Here is a 16,462-nt window from a genome sequence, read left to right as displayed (position 1 = left end):
CCCCAGAAAATTAAGGCATACTGAATTATAGACTGAAAGAACTAAAAGTAGGCACATCTTAAATAATTTTAAAAAACGTAAGTCGCTCATTTATTTAATAAATATATAACTCTTGATAACTTTGTGCATATATATTCGATATGTTTTTCCCATGTTAAACTGGAATCTATAAAAAGTTCTAGAAATTTGGTATAGTTTTGTATGTTGTTCTTTTTTATTACATGATTTAGGCTAAACGTCATGTTTGTAGTCTTTTCTTGATTAAGCAAAAAACTATTAGACTCAAACCATAGAGCCATCTGTGATAGAATATCGTTGCTTACAGAATTCAGAGCAGAGCTAGAACATAAGAATGTAGTGTCATCAGCATACATAATTGTTATAGCTTTAATGAATTCAGGAAGGTCATATCTCATCTACCTCAAATCCATTTTAAAATTATCCTCCTATCTACGTCTCGTCCTCCCCAAAGATCTTTTTTCCTTAGGTCTTCCATCTAACACTCTGTAAAGCATTTCTGGATTCACCCATACATGACCATCTTCCTCTTTTGTAGGGGCGTGTGCATTTATAACTATGATATCGCACATCTGCTCTTTAAGTACTAAATACGATAACCTGTCACTGATAAATTCGATCTTTTTTACTGCTGATTATATTCTTTTATTAATAAAGAATTATGTTTCTAATTGGTGATTATTGTTTTCTTCTCCATAATACAATAAGTAATCTTCCATTGGCGATATGCCATTCCCATCTAACCTAACTTCCTGTATTCCCACAAAGTTTATTCTATATGTAGCTGTTTTTTTTTTTTTTTTGCTACTAATTTTACCTCTGCTGTTCAATGTAGAATCGTAACATTCCAAGTACCAAATCTCATAAACTTATTCCTCTGCTGTAGTCGCGCCAAAGAATGAGTTCCATTCCGAGGCCTGACATCCAAGCTGGAGGACCATCGCTTACCGGCTGTCCGCGACTGCTTATTCACAAATAATATATCACATAACTTTATTCAATAGTAGGTTGGGAACCAAGATTTATCTGCAATTAAAAAAAAAAACATGGATATTGTTCTCGTAATCTGTTTTCGTGGACAGTCCATAAATTGAAGGTTACTTGTTATTTACTAAATCGCACACTGGAACATTATCATTATGTGTTGCAAGTAGCATCTGCGCCTAGATATTTATGTTATATTATCTCTTGTTACAATTGATGTAGCTTTACTTCAAAGATGTGTAAGAAATTAGAGTAAAGTTATCCCTCTTACACGCCATTACGTATTCACTTGTTCTCCTTATATTTCTCTTGCATACGTAAATACATGCAGTATAGTAAAGTTATGCACCTTAGATATTTTTTCAACATTTTTCTTCATGTGACAAGTGATAATACGAGTCGTCTCCAAAAAGTAAGTTTCCTTGGGGCCGTTTATAGAAAGAAGACACAATTTTATGGAAAGATTTATTTAGGGTTACCATCCGTCCGGCAAAAGGAGGACATGTCCTCTTTTTTAATAATTTTATCCTGTCCGGCAAGCATTTAAAAAAATTGAAATGTCCGGCATTTCGCATTTCAAATAGAATTAATATGAATATTGAATAATGTGCGATATTATGCATAGAATATCTAAACGAACGGTGAAAACCTATGAAAGAATTTAACTACTTTCAATGGTTGAAGCTGGAGCACATTAAAAAACATAAAATATGATGACCTATTTACATGCATTGAATTCTTACACTTTAAAAACATCACTATTCATGATTCTAAGTTATTTTATCAATTTTATTCTGCAATGTACAAATACATGCCAATCGAGTTAACTTTGACAAAGATGCGAGCACTGAACCTTTCTCAGAACTCTTAAAAATATATCACTTCTATTTTTCTATCCCAAGTCACAATGGAAGTGCTGAGAGAGTATATTCCCTAATAGCTGCTCATTGGACAAAAGAACGAAATCGTATGCTAACGGAGACGGTCAGAGGTATCATCATGGTGAAATATAATTTCAAGGACATGTCCTGTGAACAGTTCCATAGTTATTTGTTACAAGATTATAAGTTTGTCTCTTCAGGCTCTTGTGCACAAAGTGGGCTCCACCGATAAGTAGGGTACAGATGTAATACTGATCCAGCAACTAATGAGAAAACTAACTAAGGTAAGCCATTGTTTTTATCTTTAATTTTGTTCATACCAATTTTTAAAAATTCCTCCTTTATTTTAGATCCCATGTTCTCCTATAGAATTTCTTCTCATGGTAACCCTAGATTTATTGGAAAAAATAAAGCAATTGTTGAGTTATTTTTCAACATATTTCCCACCGAATTTCAGACATTGGTCATACCGTGGGATGAACTTTTGTATTCCTGTGTCGTAGAAGTCTACCGCCTGCGATCGGAATCAATGTGTGACAGGCATCTGTCACTGTGAAAATGCTGACCGGGCAGGAATTTCTTGGGGTGTAAGAAAAGATGATAATCTCTGGGAGCGAGATCCGGGCTGTAGGGTGGACGATGAAACAACTCCCACTAGAACCCCTGCAGTCCACACCTGTGGAGTAACGGTCAGCGCGTCTGGCCGTGAAACCAGGTGGCCCGGGTTCGATTCCCGGTCGGGGCAAGTTACCTGGTTGAGGTTTTTCCGGGGTTTTCCCTCAACCCAAGAAGAGCAAATGCTGGGTAACTTTCGGTGCTGGACCCCGGACTCATTTCACCGGCATTATCACCTTCACCTCATTCAGACGCTAAATAACCTAAGCTGTTGATAAAGCGTCGTAAAATAACCTACTAAAAATAAAAAAAACACCTGCAGAAGATCTGTTGTGCGCAGTGCCGTATGTGGCCGAGAGTTAACGTGCAACAAACCACACCGGCACTAAGCAACACGCATCGCTTGTTCTGAAAAGCCCGTCGAAATTTCCCATAACTACTATCCGTATATTCTGATTTTCACTCTCATCATTAGAGAAACTGATAAGAAATGATTTATCCCTTTGCAGTTTTTCTTGAAAATTAAATAAAAATATTAACATGTATTTTTATTTCCTGCCTTTAGGGAGTCTGGAAACCCTACTACAGTGACTAAAAGACGGAATGCTGCTATTCAGACCGAGTTCGTGTGTGTATCCTTAGGTGAGTCGGCGATGCGCTGCTGTCAAGCAATGCAGATTTTCAGCCTAATTTTCTAATTAATCTTGCACTTAATTACAAAACGAATAATAGGTTTTTATTTACTTTAATGTATTCTATTGCCCCCTTCAATCTGCACAGCTATCTCACTTCAACTCTGTGTATACGCATACCAATACGGTAAAAGGAAATATTGTACGTGAGTCGTTGCAATCACAAATACAAAAAGGATATTTCAAAGCATTTGAAAAGTGTATGCACAGTACCAGGAAATGAAATTCAACTCGGAGACATCAAGCAAGAGAAAGAACATTTTACATGCAGATGTTATTGAGGAAAGAAGTCTGAAAAGGATTTCTCCTCTCACGGAAGTATGAGAATCTCTGAAGCGGAAATGAAATAAAGCCTGCACTGTCATGACGTAATTGATAAACATCGCTAAGAGAAAAATATGAGACGCCAGGGACATGTGTGAAGACAGGATATATTGCAGACTGGCGATACTTTACTAAAGTCTTCCTTCACAACATGGGATGATATTCAGAAACGAGCTGATAGTGAGCTCAATTAACGAACATTATCAACTGTCACGTTATACAGAATGATTCAAAATTCTGGCGACATAGACAAAATCCGTTAATGGTGAAAGATAAATAGAACAGAGAAAAATTCTCTCCGGTATCGGGACTCGAACCCGGGTTTTCAGCTCTACGTACTGACGCTTTATCCACTAAGCCACACCGGATTCCAGTTTCGATGCCGGATCGAATCCCCTCAGTTTAAGTTCTACCTTTCAGTTTTCCTTTGGTGGCCTACCCTCATGTACCTTGTCACAAAATATGTGACAGTGGCACAATGTCCAACGCACAATGTACAGAGGTGCACTCATTACGAGTGACTAAGTGGCCGGGATCCGACGGAATGGGCGCCATTTTGAATCACTAAGTGATTACTTACGCATATCATATTATTATGATGTACAGAAGTACATATGATATTTCCGTGCAGGCATTCTGCGTTACCATATGATGAAGGATGGATAGAACAGAGAAAAATTCTCTCCTGCACCGTTTTCTCTGTTCTATCCATCCTTCATCATATGGTAACGCATATACAGAGTGGAAGGTAACCTTTTACAATCCTTCACACACATAACAGATCATGTCATTTGGGAACGTTTTGTCAAATAATATTTTTTCATACGACCAATTGTTTTTCTGATATTTCGAGAGACGAATATAATTAATTTATATATAATGTATATATAATAATATAATATCTTATATTAATAAAAAAATCGAATTACCAACAAATAATATAGAAATTCATTACAAAGTATAAATATAAAACCAGTAAATAAAAAATTCTCTTAAAACAATAAAAATAAAGTGCCAGAGATCTTTGCACCCCAGCATACTGAATACCGCTCCAATTATCTACTTGGCAGGGGTTTTGAGAGGGTGTACACACATACCGTTTTGTAAACAAAAACATCTGTTGAGAATGCATCAAATCAAAATTTATGTAATCGTAACATGTTAATTACATGAACTATGTTATTCGTTATCTATGATGAAACGTTCGTTATTGTATCGTTTCAGCACTAAATTTAGTACGAAGAAACACGTAGTTTCCGTTACATTTTAAGGCAATTTCATCAATAATACAGTAGAATGAAAAATTACGCACAAAAAATGAATCCTTTAAATACAGTACTATTTTACATTGAGGATCAGACAGTTGATGTCACTCCAACTCAACTACAATACAATGTTTGGAAGAAATAAACAACTTTGAAACTAAATGAAAATGATACACATTAATGTGAGGTACACTGTTAAATTTTATACACCATTCTCTACAGTGCCTTTTAAAGGTATTGTTCAAAGTGTCCATCAGTTGCGTGTCTACAACTTTCACACTCCTGATCCAGTTATCTGTCACGGTATAAGCGAACAGCTGCAGCGGCATTGTAACCAGTTTCGCCATAAATTAATAACATGTCCAGATACTCACGATTATAAAACTGTGGCATCTCGTTATGTTTCAACGGCTACGAACTGCACGTAGCCTACAACTAATGACGAAGTGAATGTAAGCGTATCGTCCGCTCCGTACACCTAACTCGGCCACATGGTTTGCGTACGTAAGAAACAGTGTTGCCAGCGTATCACAGCCCTGTTCCCATGCAATGTATACACGACTATTAACGCGATTTATTCGAAATCTGTGTCATTTTCCATACACATACATAGCTTACTCTCTCATCCTACATGAGATAAAATCCAATTTTGAGCAGTTTCATGAAAAACTTAATCATAATTTCAAGTTACAAAAGACCATTTTTTTCGAAAACCGCCCTTCTGGGAACAAAATATTATTAGATTTTCTTGTTTGTCATAATTCGAGATATAATATCCCAGAAGGATTGTAAAAGTTACTTTCCACTCTGTATAATTAATTTATAATAAATTGCTTTTAAAATATGTTATGCTCGACCATGCCGAAATGTAGTAATTATACACCTGGTAGCAGTCCTTTAATGCATGTCATTAAAGTACACCTACTCATTAAAGTTCAGGTGTTCAGCCAATGACAAGTCAGCTTTGTACCGTTATATCGATTATTCTCGGATATGCAATCGAAAGACAATTAGCGAAAAGTCACGGAAGCTGGAAATCCAATACTGTCGCAGAAGGTTATGTTCTGTTACTATAATAATTAGCGTTAATTATAAATAATATTCAAATAAATTCAATTTGTCATCTTGTTTTTCAATTCTAAATCAATTTCCAGGTTATATCAGAGTAATCTTCATCTTATTCTCTGCCAAGGACAATGACATTCGGCCTCGGAAAAAATCAATCTTTCGCGTCTGCGCACATCTCACAATTCAGGTCAGTTCACACATAACCATAAGAAGACCTCATTTTAAATAATTTCAAGTTAGAAATATGGTCGAGCATAAAAAGTCGTATGAAACTTGCCTATAATGGTAATTAAGACGCTCGTATGAAAATTATGAAACTCGCTTGCGCTCGTTTCATAAACAATCATACTTGCGTCTTAATTACTACCATTGCATAATGGCTCGTTGCATAATGCACTATTATGAGCACTTAGATGTCTTTTAAAATCTTTAGATGTTGAACTACGGTTTAATTCTAAATCACTGACACTAGCTGTTGATCATCTATTGCACTCGTTGATTATTGGCGGTGTAGGAACATTCCTTAAATCCCAGAATTGAGCGGGACTCGAACTTGGACCACTTGCGTGACCATGTAGCCACATTTCCTAAAAATATGAATTTCGAAATACTTTCAATAACCTTTCCATATGTCCCCATTTTTATTTGTTTGATTTAGTTTCCACACATCTGGACTGTGAAGTATTTCAGTGGAAATGTCGAAATCGGTTCCTTTTTTTTATGATTACTATCTTTTGTACACATAGCGAGAAGAAACTGAAAGAGATATTGCAGTCAATTCTAAAAATAGCTCTTTTCCTTGAATAACGCCCACGTCTCGACTCGATACATTCATTTCCTCGTACATACGCAAGCTATTTCTGCGTCAGGGCTACGTACAGTATGTCCGTCATCATCCAGTTGTCAGTAAGAGGCTTGCCTTCTTGAAACTGGGCCGATGCCGATATGACTTGATGGCTCATGCAGAATCTCATCCGTCTTCCGAGATTTGCAATACAAGAATTCACGTTATTTATCTAACGACATTTATAATTGAAGGATTCAGAGCCATAGTGGACCAAGCGCCAATTTATTAAAAACGGAGAAAGCATAGTTTAATGAATAGTGATATATAACTTAGTTTTAATGTGCATACTTTATATTACTTACTACATGTTTCCATTGAATTATGGTAATAACTTAATTTTAACCTTTGTTTTCTACGGTTTTAGTAAATGGTACTTGGCCCATAAAATACTAGCATCTCAGCCAAAAAAATTAATGCAAAACTACCACTTTTATATATCTTAGGAGACCCAGATATTCCCCATAAATTCCCCCTTTTCTAACAAACGACGTAATGCCCTAGTTCAGAATCTACAAAATTGCCTGTTACATGTGTGAGGCCACTCATCTAGTCGCAATGCGAAAGGACAGGGAACCTTTCAATTTGCAGATTCAGAATTCACGGCGTTTCTTCTGACGGTCTTCACCTGCCTTGTCATCGAACAACAGACGACAGAGTCTTCTCGACTCCACTTGCACTGCGAAATGGCAAAGCCCCTTTCAATGTGCAAGATTACACCTGCCATCCTAACGGCAAACAAACGAGTCTTCTCAACTCCTTCTGCACTGCGAAATGACACAGTTCCTTTCAATGTGCAGATTTACACCAGCCATTTCTTCCTCGTCCCGTCCCTTCCGTGATCACTTTGATCACATTTCCGTCCCCTCGCGTATGTAGTACCTAAGAGGTTACGTCCATTTTCGGTTTTTCCCCTTCAAAATTTTCTAGAGCTTCTTCAGTGGAGCAGCGTAACCCGGAGTGAGACAAGTGGCCAACAGGCTTGGAGCTCACATATTTAGTTTCTTACAGCCCCGAACCCCTTGCAAGGACGCATTTTGCGTACCTTTTAAATTTGTCCTCCCAATTCTCCTCTTTCAATTCAATTCAAATCAGGGGAGGGTGCGGAAGGCGGAATACGGCTTGAGTTTAGCCGCGTTTGAGGATATGACCGCGTATCCTAATACTACGACCCTTCTTTCTGGGTGGTGGAGACCCTGTCAGAGACTACAATAAGAATTTTCAAGTATCCTTATAGCCTCCTTAAATGCAGTCATTGGCCATTTTAAAAGAATAGAATAAACGAAATAATAAATAATTTAAAATGATATAAAATAAAAAATAAAATGAATGAAAAACAAAATTACATAAAAATAAATAAAATGAGCTATAATAAATACAAGAATTAACAGGAATTTCAGATGACAGGACAGCCGAAAGAATATCTAAAGTTGTATTTTATCATTTGGAAGAATTTAACTGTAGGAAGAAATTAATTGCGCAAACGTACGACGGAGCATCGGTAAATATCGGGCAGTACAATGGCTTAGGAGCCATCTTCGCAACTAAAAAGGAGAGGTGAATCGAACTTCACTACTAATAAATTGCCAGTTCCAGTATGGTGAGTCAAAGACTAACATAGGCCTACTTCTATTGATTTTGCATGCTCTATTATTATTATTACTATTATTATTACCACTACTACTACCACTACCACTACCACTACCACTACCACTACCACTACCACTACTACTACTACTACTACTATATCATTATTAATAATAAAACACAAGAATTAACAGGACTTTCAGATGACAGGACAGCCGAAAGAATATCTGAAGTTGTATTTGATCATTTAGAAGAATTTAACTGTAGCAAGAAATTAATTGTGCAAACGTACGAGGGAACATCGGTAAATATCGGGCAATACAATGGCTTGGGAGCTATATTCGCAACTAAAAAGCGGAGGAGAATCGAACTTCACTACTAATAAATTGCCAGTTCCAGAATAGTGAGTCAAAGACTAACATAGGCCTACTTGTATTGATTTTGCATGCTCTATTATTATTATTATTATTATTATTATTATTATTATTATTGTTATTATTATTATTATTACTACTAATATTATATCATTATTAATATTAGTTTCTGTCTTGCTCATCAGTTGTCAATGTCATATCCTACATACAAAAAATATCACGAGTCGCCACTGCTCTGCACATCCACATATTTATAAATTCGTTGACGCTATCATTCAGACATGGTAGTAGTGGTAGTTGGTATCTTAGTAGTGATGTCAAGATATGGTAGAAGTGGTGTGATGGTGGTGGTTGTTTTAATGATGAATAATGATGGTTTTGGTATTAATGTTCTTGATTCTGGGGTAGTAAACATGTTGATAATGGTTATTTTAAATGTAATTTTAGAGAAGATGTGACTATAGGTAGAATATTAAAGTAAGACGGATATTTCTTAGAAATCGAATGTGAGCATTTTCTTCTCGTTTTAGAAAGTTGATAACGCTATGTCCTGTGTTCCAGGAACAGTTTGAATGAAGAATGGCTCTGATTGACGGAGGGAGTTCAAGGAACCTTCAAATCAGGCTTCAAGTCATAGGACTACGCCCATCTGTGTGTATCTAAAGGGCCGTGCCCCACAGAATTTGTGTCAGGGATCTCTGAATTGATATTACTAAGTGATAGATCTTTCTATACTGATAAGGTTACGACGTGTTCAAATTTATGACACGTGCCATCGTCTTCCTGTCTTCGGGATATTAAAATGACTTATCGTAGTCATTCATTTATCCATTCATTCTTCGTATTCATTTACGACATTCATTAATTAGTTAATTCATCCAGTCATCAACTAGCAGTTTGAACAGATTAAAATTACTATCATTCATGTTATCCATTTCATCATGATCGTCGTCGTCGTCACCATCATCATCATCATCATCATCATCATCATCATCATCATCATCATCATCATCATATTTATTTTCCCTATTTTAACTCTGTTGCAAGTTTACTGGTATAGTTGAGGGTTGGGTTGGGATTGTGGTTAGGGATTTAGACCAGCCGTGGCGAAAATGTGACTCGCGAGCACATTGCGGCTCGCAGTGATAGCTATGCATTTCTCTTGCTTCCTACCTCCTCCAACCCCCACCCTCTCACTCACTCAAGTCAAACTCCGTTCCATTTGTATTTGTCTCTGACCTGCGAGTGGCGTATCGTCGCAATGTCTCTCTCGAAACCATGTACCTGTACAAAAACGAAAGTTTCAAGTAGGATGGGAGGACGCATTTTTTTTTTTTTTTTTTGCTGTCAATATTGTGAGAATATTAAATGTATGATTTGTTCACAAGTATTACGAGGAAAACGGCTGTATAACATAAAACGCCATTATACTACATGTTACTCACAAAACATTAAAAGGTTAATTATTATTATTATTATTATTATTATTATTATTATTATTATTATTATTATTATTATCACCTCTGTACGTCGATCCTTTTTCGGCAGATGTACGAATAATGCGGTTAGATCTTCAATTGAAACTCACAAATTTACAATGTGATGTTAAATGAAAGCTACATGTAAGGACTTGACAAATGTTGAACTTTTCAAACTCTTGCCAAAAAAAAAATATATATATATATATCCGAAGCTTCGTTCTTTCGCTTGCTCTGTTGAAACCATGTTCGCTACAACTTACGTTTGTGAAAAATTATTTTCAGCAATGAAAATAGTAAAAACCAAATTTAGATCACGACTGGCAGACAATACCTTCGTGATCAACTACGACTGGCAGTAAGTGACACAATTCCTGATTTTGAAACTTTGTCAGTTAATTTTAGGTTGTGATAATGTGTCCTATGTTTTCTTATTCACTTCTTTCTTCGTTACACGTACTAAACATTAGTTTCTAACCTTATACTGTATAAAATTATATTTAAGTGTTTGACGTAAGGAAAATGAAAATCCGTTAATAAGTCAGACAGTTCCTTCACTTCCCCTTCGGTTGTCCGCCTCCCTCCAATGGCCAAATAAAATGGTCTGTAAGAGTGTTGTAGTAGTTAATGACAAAAACTTCACTGAAATTATTGTAATTCGTAATACATATGATACAGTAAGTGTCATTTAATTACACTCATACGTCAATTTTGAGTTACTGATTGGTATTAATGGAATTCCAAACGAGCAGGAAAACCATCCAGGGAGCTCAGCCGTCTCTCGACCTACGCGGTCGGTTCACATTTCCTCATGAGTTCCTAGAAAATCCCTATGTTCTGTGCCAAGTGCTGGAGGTGATCGCTTCTAGTTCGATGCCCGATTGCCAGCCTGTATTCGCGGAAAAATCATGATACAAATTCCTTCATCGTTTTATCTCCATCTTGTATCAGTTGGGTCCAAAGACCCGGAGTTTAATTTAAAACCCTTAACAAGTGAATACTACGTCGTTAAGAGTTGGCAGCAGAGATATGTTGCCATAGTTACGCTCACCTAGAGGGACATAAACGTGTTAATGCATTTTCGTCGTTAAAACGAGAGACTCTTATCGACATAAATTTAAACTTGTCACGATTTACATACAGGTTTGTACATCCTGTTGAGAAGACTTTCTTAAAACCGATTCTATCGCTTTGTGTGGAATCGAGAAGGTACTGTACCACTCAACACAATTCGACAGTAATAATTAGAGATGAACAAAACTAACTGCAGCTCTCGCTGCAGTTCGTTGCATTTGTCTTTCGAGTCTCGTCTCGTCATTCTCATGCGCTTCGAGTCTCGCTTATCATTCTCGAAATAGCATTTGGTCGGCGTGGAAAGATTTCGTAACTTTGAATAACACAGATCATTGAAATAAATAACATTATAAATGTTTAAATGAGACAAAAAGGCAAAACAGAACAGTATCTTAGTTATCAAAATGTTCTAGTTCTATTATAGTCTATTATATTACCTATGGTTATATAAATATAAAAAAAAACAATTCTGAAATAAATTTGCATTCCTAAGAAACATAAAACAATGTTAATATCTTTTTATTTGAGATTGCACACTTGAACACAAATACATGAAAAGAAAATTCCTAGCCTTTTAATAAGGGCCTAGTAATTAAATAAAGATTGGGGAACGGATTATTATTAGGGAAAGGAAGTTCATGCATTTGCATATTTGTTCTATATCGTTGTGTGAATATGCTGAAAGATTATCTACATGAATCACAAATTTCTGAATACAATGATATTACTTTTATTGTGCATAAAAGTGCATATTTTGCCTTTATTTATAAAAGCGTCATATTTTAACATTTTTGCAGGGAAACTGCATATTATGTATGTTTATTCGTCTTTCCCTCATTTTTAAAAGTGTGTAACCTCGTAAACACGACTAATTTATGTTTATGAATTTTGAACGTAACGATGACGCCCTCATAGGGAGCCTCTCAAGTTAGCAATTGGTATTCCTTTACTTCATTCTTTAGCACATTTTGATATAACAATATCCAAGTTCCAGGAAATGTAGGAGATAAAGTGAACGAGAAAACAGCAAATATTCTTTCCAAAAACCCTAGCTATTACCAACTTAAAGAAATTCAAGATATTTTCGAAGGAAAAACACCCCAAAAACCAATAAAATTTTCTACAGAACAGCTCACAGCTTTTGTGCAAGCCCCTCTTACTTCTTGTGACGTAGAACGAAGTTTTTCGCGCTACAAGCTATGCTGAGGGACAACAGGCGAAGAATGACATCAGAAAACATATATCACTGCTTAGTTGTGAACTGCAACAGCATAAATGGAGCATTCAGCAATGAGGCAAACACTTCAAAATTCATAGACTAAACTTAAGTTACCTATACCTTATTATTCTGTTAAAATAATCTCAAACTGATAATGCATATTTTGTAGCATAGGCCTATTTATCTATTTTTACGGCATAAATGCATACATATTCTTCACGTTTTTAGAGCATGAACTTCCTTTCCCTGATTATTATACACTGAAAGGTAGAGATGATGTTTCAAATAACCTACTTGATTGTTTATACATGGTTATATATATATAACAGTTGCCAAAGTAGATAAAAGTTCAGTCAGGTATAAACAACTGTGGCGATTCAAGGCTGCTTGACTTCGGGAGTGATCAATCTCGGCGTCTCGAAAAACTCACAAGCAGTCTTTACGTCAATAATGCAACGTATACAACATTGTCTTGCGGGTTTTCGGCTTTGCGGGCGCTGTTAATCTTGCTTTCTCGATCGTTGTTCATCTCTAGTAATAATGTGTTCATGTCGAAACTCAGAACGTTTATAAGTAAAGGTACGGGAACTCGATCACTGGCAGGAGCAAGAAGAAGTATAAAATGACTAGTGACAGAACGATAATACTTAATAAAGAAATACAACAGAGAAATAAGAGGAGAGTAGAGAAGTGAAGAAGAAAAGTAAGGAGAAATAAACAAGGGAAAAAGAAAAAGGATGAAAAGAAAGATAAAAGTATAGGGGCGCAGCAGTGATGTCGAAGCAAAGGAGAAATAGGTAAACAAGGGAAAATGAAGGGCAAGGGGAAAAAAGTACTGTAAACAGGAGAATAAAAGTGAAGTACAATATAGGCCTATATAAGAACGACAAATAAGAAACACGATTAGAGAGGAAAAATAAATAAGAAAAACTCAGGGCAATGAGAAGTGAAGAAAATGGGAAGAGAAATTGAGTTAAGCAGGAAGAACGAAGAAATAAGAATATGAGGAGAGAGAAAAGAAAATGAAGGAAAGAGAACTGTCTAAACGAAAAGAGATGAAATGAAAAGTTCAGAGGAAGAATAAAAAGGAGGAGAGGATAAATATTCTAGGGTACGCAATTCAGGTATGAAAAAAAGAAGAGGTGTAAGAAAAAACGAAAAAGAGAAGACTGAAAGGGTGAAGAGAACAGAGCTAAGTATTAAAAGGGAACCAAGGTTATATGAAAAGGATAAGATAATTATTATGGAAAGATAAACAGGACTGGTATCAAAAGGAGGAGAGGATAAAATAAAATAATAATGAGAGTCATTTGAAAGGAGGAGAGAAGAATTACGCGAAGAATAACAGACGTATAACATCGAGAGCAAAAACATGAAAACAATAACAGGAGTAGTAAGAAAGTAGGAGAACAGAAATATGACAATAATAACAGGAGAGTATGAAAAGCAGGAGATTAGAAATATAAAAATAATAACAGGATAAATATGAAAAGATATTAGTATAAAAATAACATGAGCAGTATGAAAAGCAAGAGAGCAGGAGTAAAAAAAAGAATAATACGAATATTATGAAGAGCAGGAGAAGAGAAGTATGAAAATAATAACAAGAGTAGTATGAAAGGAGAGGAGAAAAGTAAAAACAACAGGAGTAGTATGAAAAGCAGGAGAGCAGAAGTATAAAAAGAATAATACGAATATTATGAAAAGAAGGGGAAGAGAAATATGAAAATAATAACAAGAGTAGTATGAAAGGAGAGGAGAAATGTAAAAACAACAGGAGTAGTATGAAAAGGAAGAGAGCAGAAGTATAAAAAGAATAGTACGAATATTATGAAAAGAAGGAGAAGAGAAATATGAAAATAATAACAAGAGTAGTATGAAAGGAGAGGAGAAATGTAAAAACAACAGGAGTAGTATGAAAAGCAGGAGAGCAGAAGTATAAAAAGAATAGTACAAATATTAGGAAAAGAAGGAGAAGAGAAATATGAAAATAATGACAAGAGTAGTATGAAAGGAGAGGAGAAATGTAAAAACAACAGGAGTAGTATGAAAAGCAGGAGAGCAGAAGTATAAAAAGAATAGTACGAATATTATGAAAAGAAGGAGAAGAGAAATATGAAAATAATGACAAGAGTAGTATGAAAGGAGAGGAGAAATGTAAAAACAACAGGAGTAGTATGAAAAGGAGGAGAGCAGAAGTATAAAAAGAATAGTACGAATATTATGAAAAAAAGGAGAAGAGAAATATGAAAATAATAACAGGAGTAGTATGAAAGGAGAGGAGAAATGTAAAAACAACAGGAGTAGTATGAAAAGCAGGAGAGCAGAAGTATAAAAAGAATAGTACGAATATTATGAAAAGAAGGAGAAGAGAAATATGAAAATAATAACAAGAGTAGTATGAAAGGAGAGGAGAAATGTAAAAACAACAGGAGTAGTATGAAAAGCAGGAGAGCAGAAGTATAAAAAGAATAGTACAAATATTAGGAAAAGAAGGAGAAGAGAAATATGAAAATAATGACAAGAGTAGTATGAAAGGAGAGGAGAAATGTAAAAACAACAGGAGTAGTATGAAAAGCAGGAGAGCAGAAGTATAAAAAGAATAGTACGAATATTATGAAAAGAAGGAGAAGAGAAATATGAAAATAATAACAATAGTAGTATGAAAGGAGAGGAGAAATGTAAAAACAACAGGAGTAGTATGAAAAGCAGGAGAGCAGAAGTATAAAAAGAATAGTACGAATATTATGAAAAGAAGGAGAAGAGAAATATGAAAATAATAACAATAGTAGTATGAAAGGAGAGGAGAAATGTAAAAACAACAGGAGTAGTATGAAAAGGAGGAGAGCAGAAGTATAAAAAGAATAGTACGAATATTATGAAAAGAAGGAGAAGAGAAATATGAAAATAATAACAAGAGTAGTATGAAAGGAGAGGAGAAATGTAAAAACAACAGGAGTAGTATGAAAAGCAGGAGAGCAGAAGTATAAAAAGTATAGTACGAATATTATGAAAAGAAGGAGAAGAGAAATATGAAAATAATAACAATAGTAGTATGAAAGGAGAGGAGAAATGTAAAAACAACAGGAGTAGTATGAAAAGGAGGAGAGCAGAAGTATAAAAAGAATAATACGAATATTATGAAAAGAAGGAGAAGAGAAATATGAAAATAATAACAAGAGTAGTATGAAAGGAGAGGAGAAATGTAAAAAAAAACAGTAGTATGACAAGGGGGAGAGCAGAAGTATAAAAAGTATAATACGAATATTATGAAAAGAAGGAGAAGAGAAATATGAAAATAATAACAAGAATAGTATGAAAAGGAAGAGAGCAGAATTATGACAATAACAACATGGGTAGTAGGAAAGGAGAGAATTAAGAAAAAATAACAGGAGTAATATGAAAAGGAAGAGAGCACAAGTATAAAAAAGAATAATACGAATATTATGAAAAGCAGGAGAGGAGAAATATGAAAATAATAATAATAATAATAATAATAATAATAATAATAATAAGAGTAGTATGAAAGAAGAGGACGTATTTAAAAAGAATAACAGGAGTAGCAAGAAAAGGATCTGAAAATAATAACAAGGATAGTATTAAAGGAGAAGTATGAGAATAATGACAGGAGTACAATGAAAACGACGCGGCGTGAAATATTAAAATAATAACAGCAGTAGTGTAAAGTATGAAAAGAGGAGATAAATGTATGAAAATTATAACACAAGTAGTATGAAATTAAGGGGTGCAGAAGTATGAAAACAATAACAGAAGTAATGAGAAAACGAGAGGAGAAATATGAAGATAAATAACCACAGTATTAGTAAAGGGACGAGAAGAGAAATATGAAAATAATTGAAGACCTCCCCCGAAAAAGGGCGTAACATCAAATTAATGAAACACGTGACTTCGGAGGAAAAAGTAATTTTGAAGCATTTATTTATAACAATACGAAATATGCCCCTGAAATTACATTCTTTTTTCGCGAAACGTGTATTATTGGTTTGTTGGTTACAAGCTTATTCGAGGAAGGTCTTCA

General features: G+C 35.0%; 1 long non-coding RNA gene across 5 annotated transcripts in view; it reads left to right on the top strand.

The window, feature by feature from the left end:
- LOC138701702 (uncharacterized) overlaps nucleotides 1-16,462 on the top strand; it is a 170,611-nt gene that overhangs the window by 129,665 nt on the left and 24,484 nt on the right. For 2 of the 5 annotated variants that reach the window (XR_011332672.1, XR_011332671.1), the window contains exons 3-4: nucleotides 3,064-3,140; nucleotides 9,214-9,303. This is a non-coding gene — a long non-coding RNA (uncharacterized lncRNA). Of the gene's footprint in view, nucleotides 1-3,063; nucleotides 3,141-5,933; nucleotides 6,035-9,213; nucleotides 14,917-16,462 lie in introns of those variants that run through there. The other 3 variants (XR_011332673.1, XR_011332670.1, XR_011332674.1) reach the window with 3 other exon arrangements.

The sequence above is a fragment of the Periplaneta americana genome, chromosome 6, assembly GCF_040183065.1.
Source record: "Periplaneta americana isolate PAMFEO1 chromosome 6, P.americana_PAMFEO1_priV1, whole genome shotgun sequence".
NCBI classification, from domain to species: domain Eukaryota; kingdom Metazoa; phylum Arthropoda; class Insecta; order Blattodea; family Blattidae; genus Periplaneta; species Periplaneta americana.
Note: the sequence above shows the minus strand (reverse complement) of the source record. Positions and strands in the feature narration are given on the sequence as shown.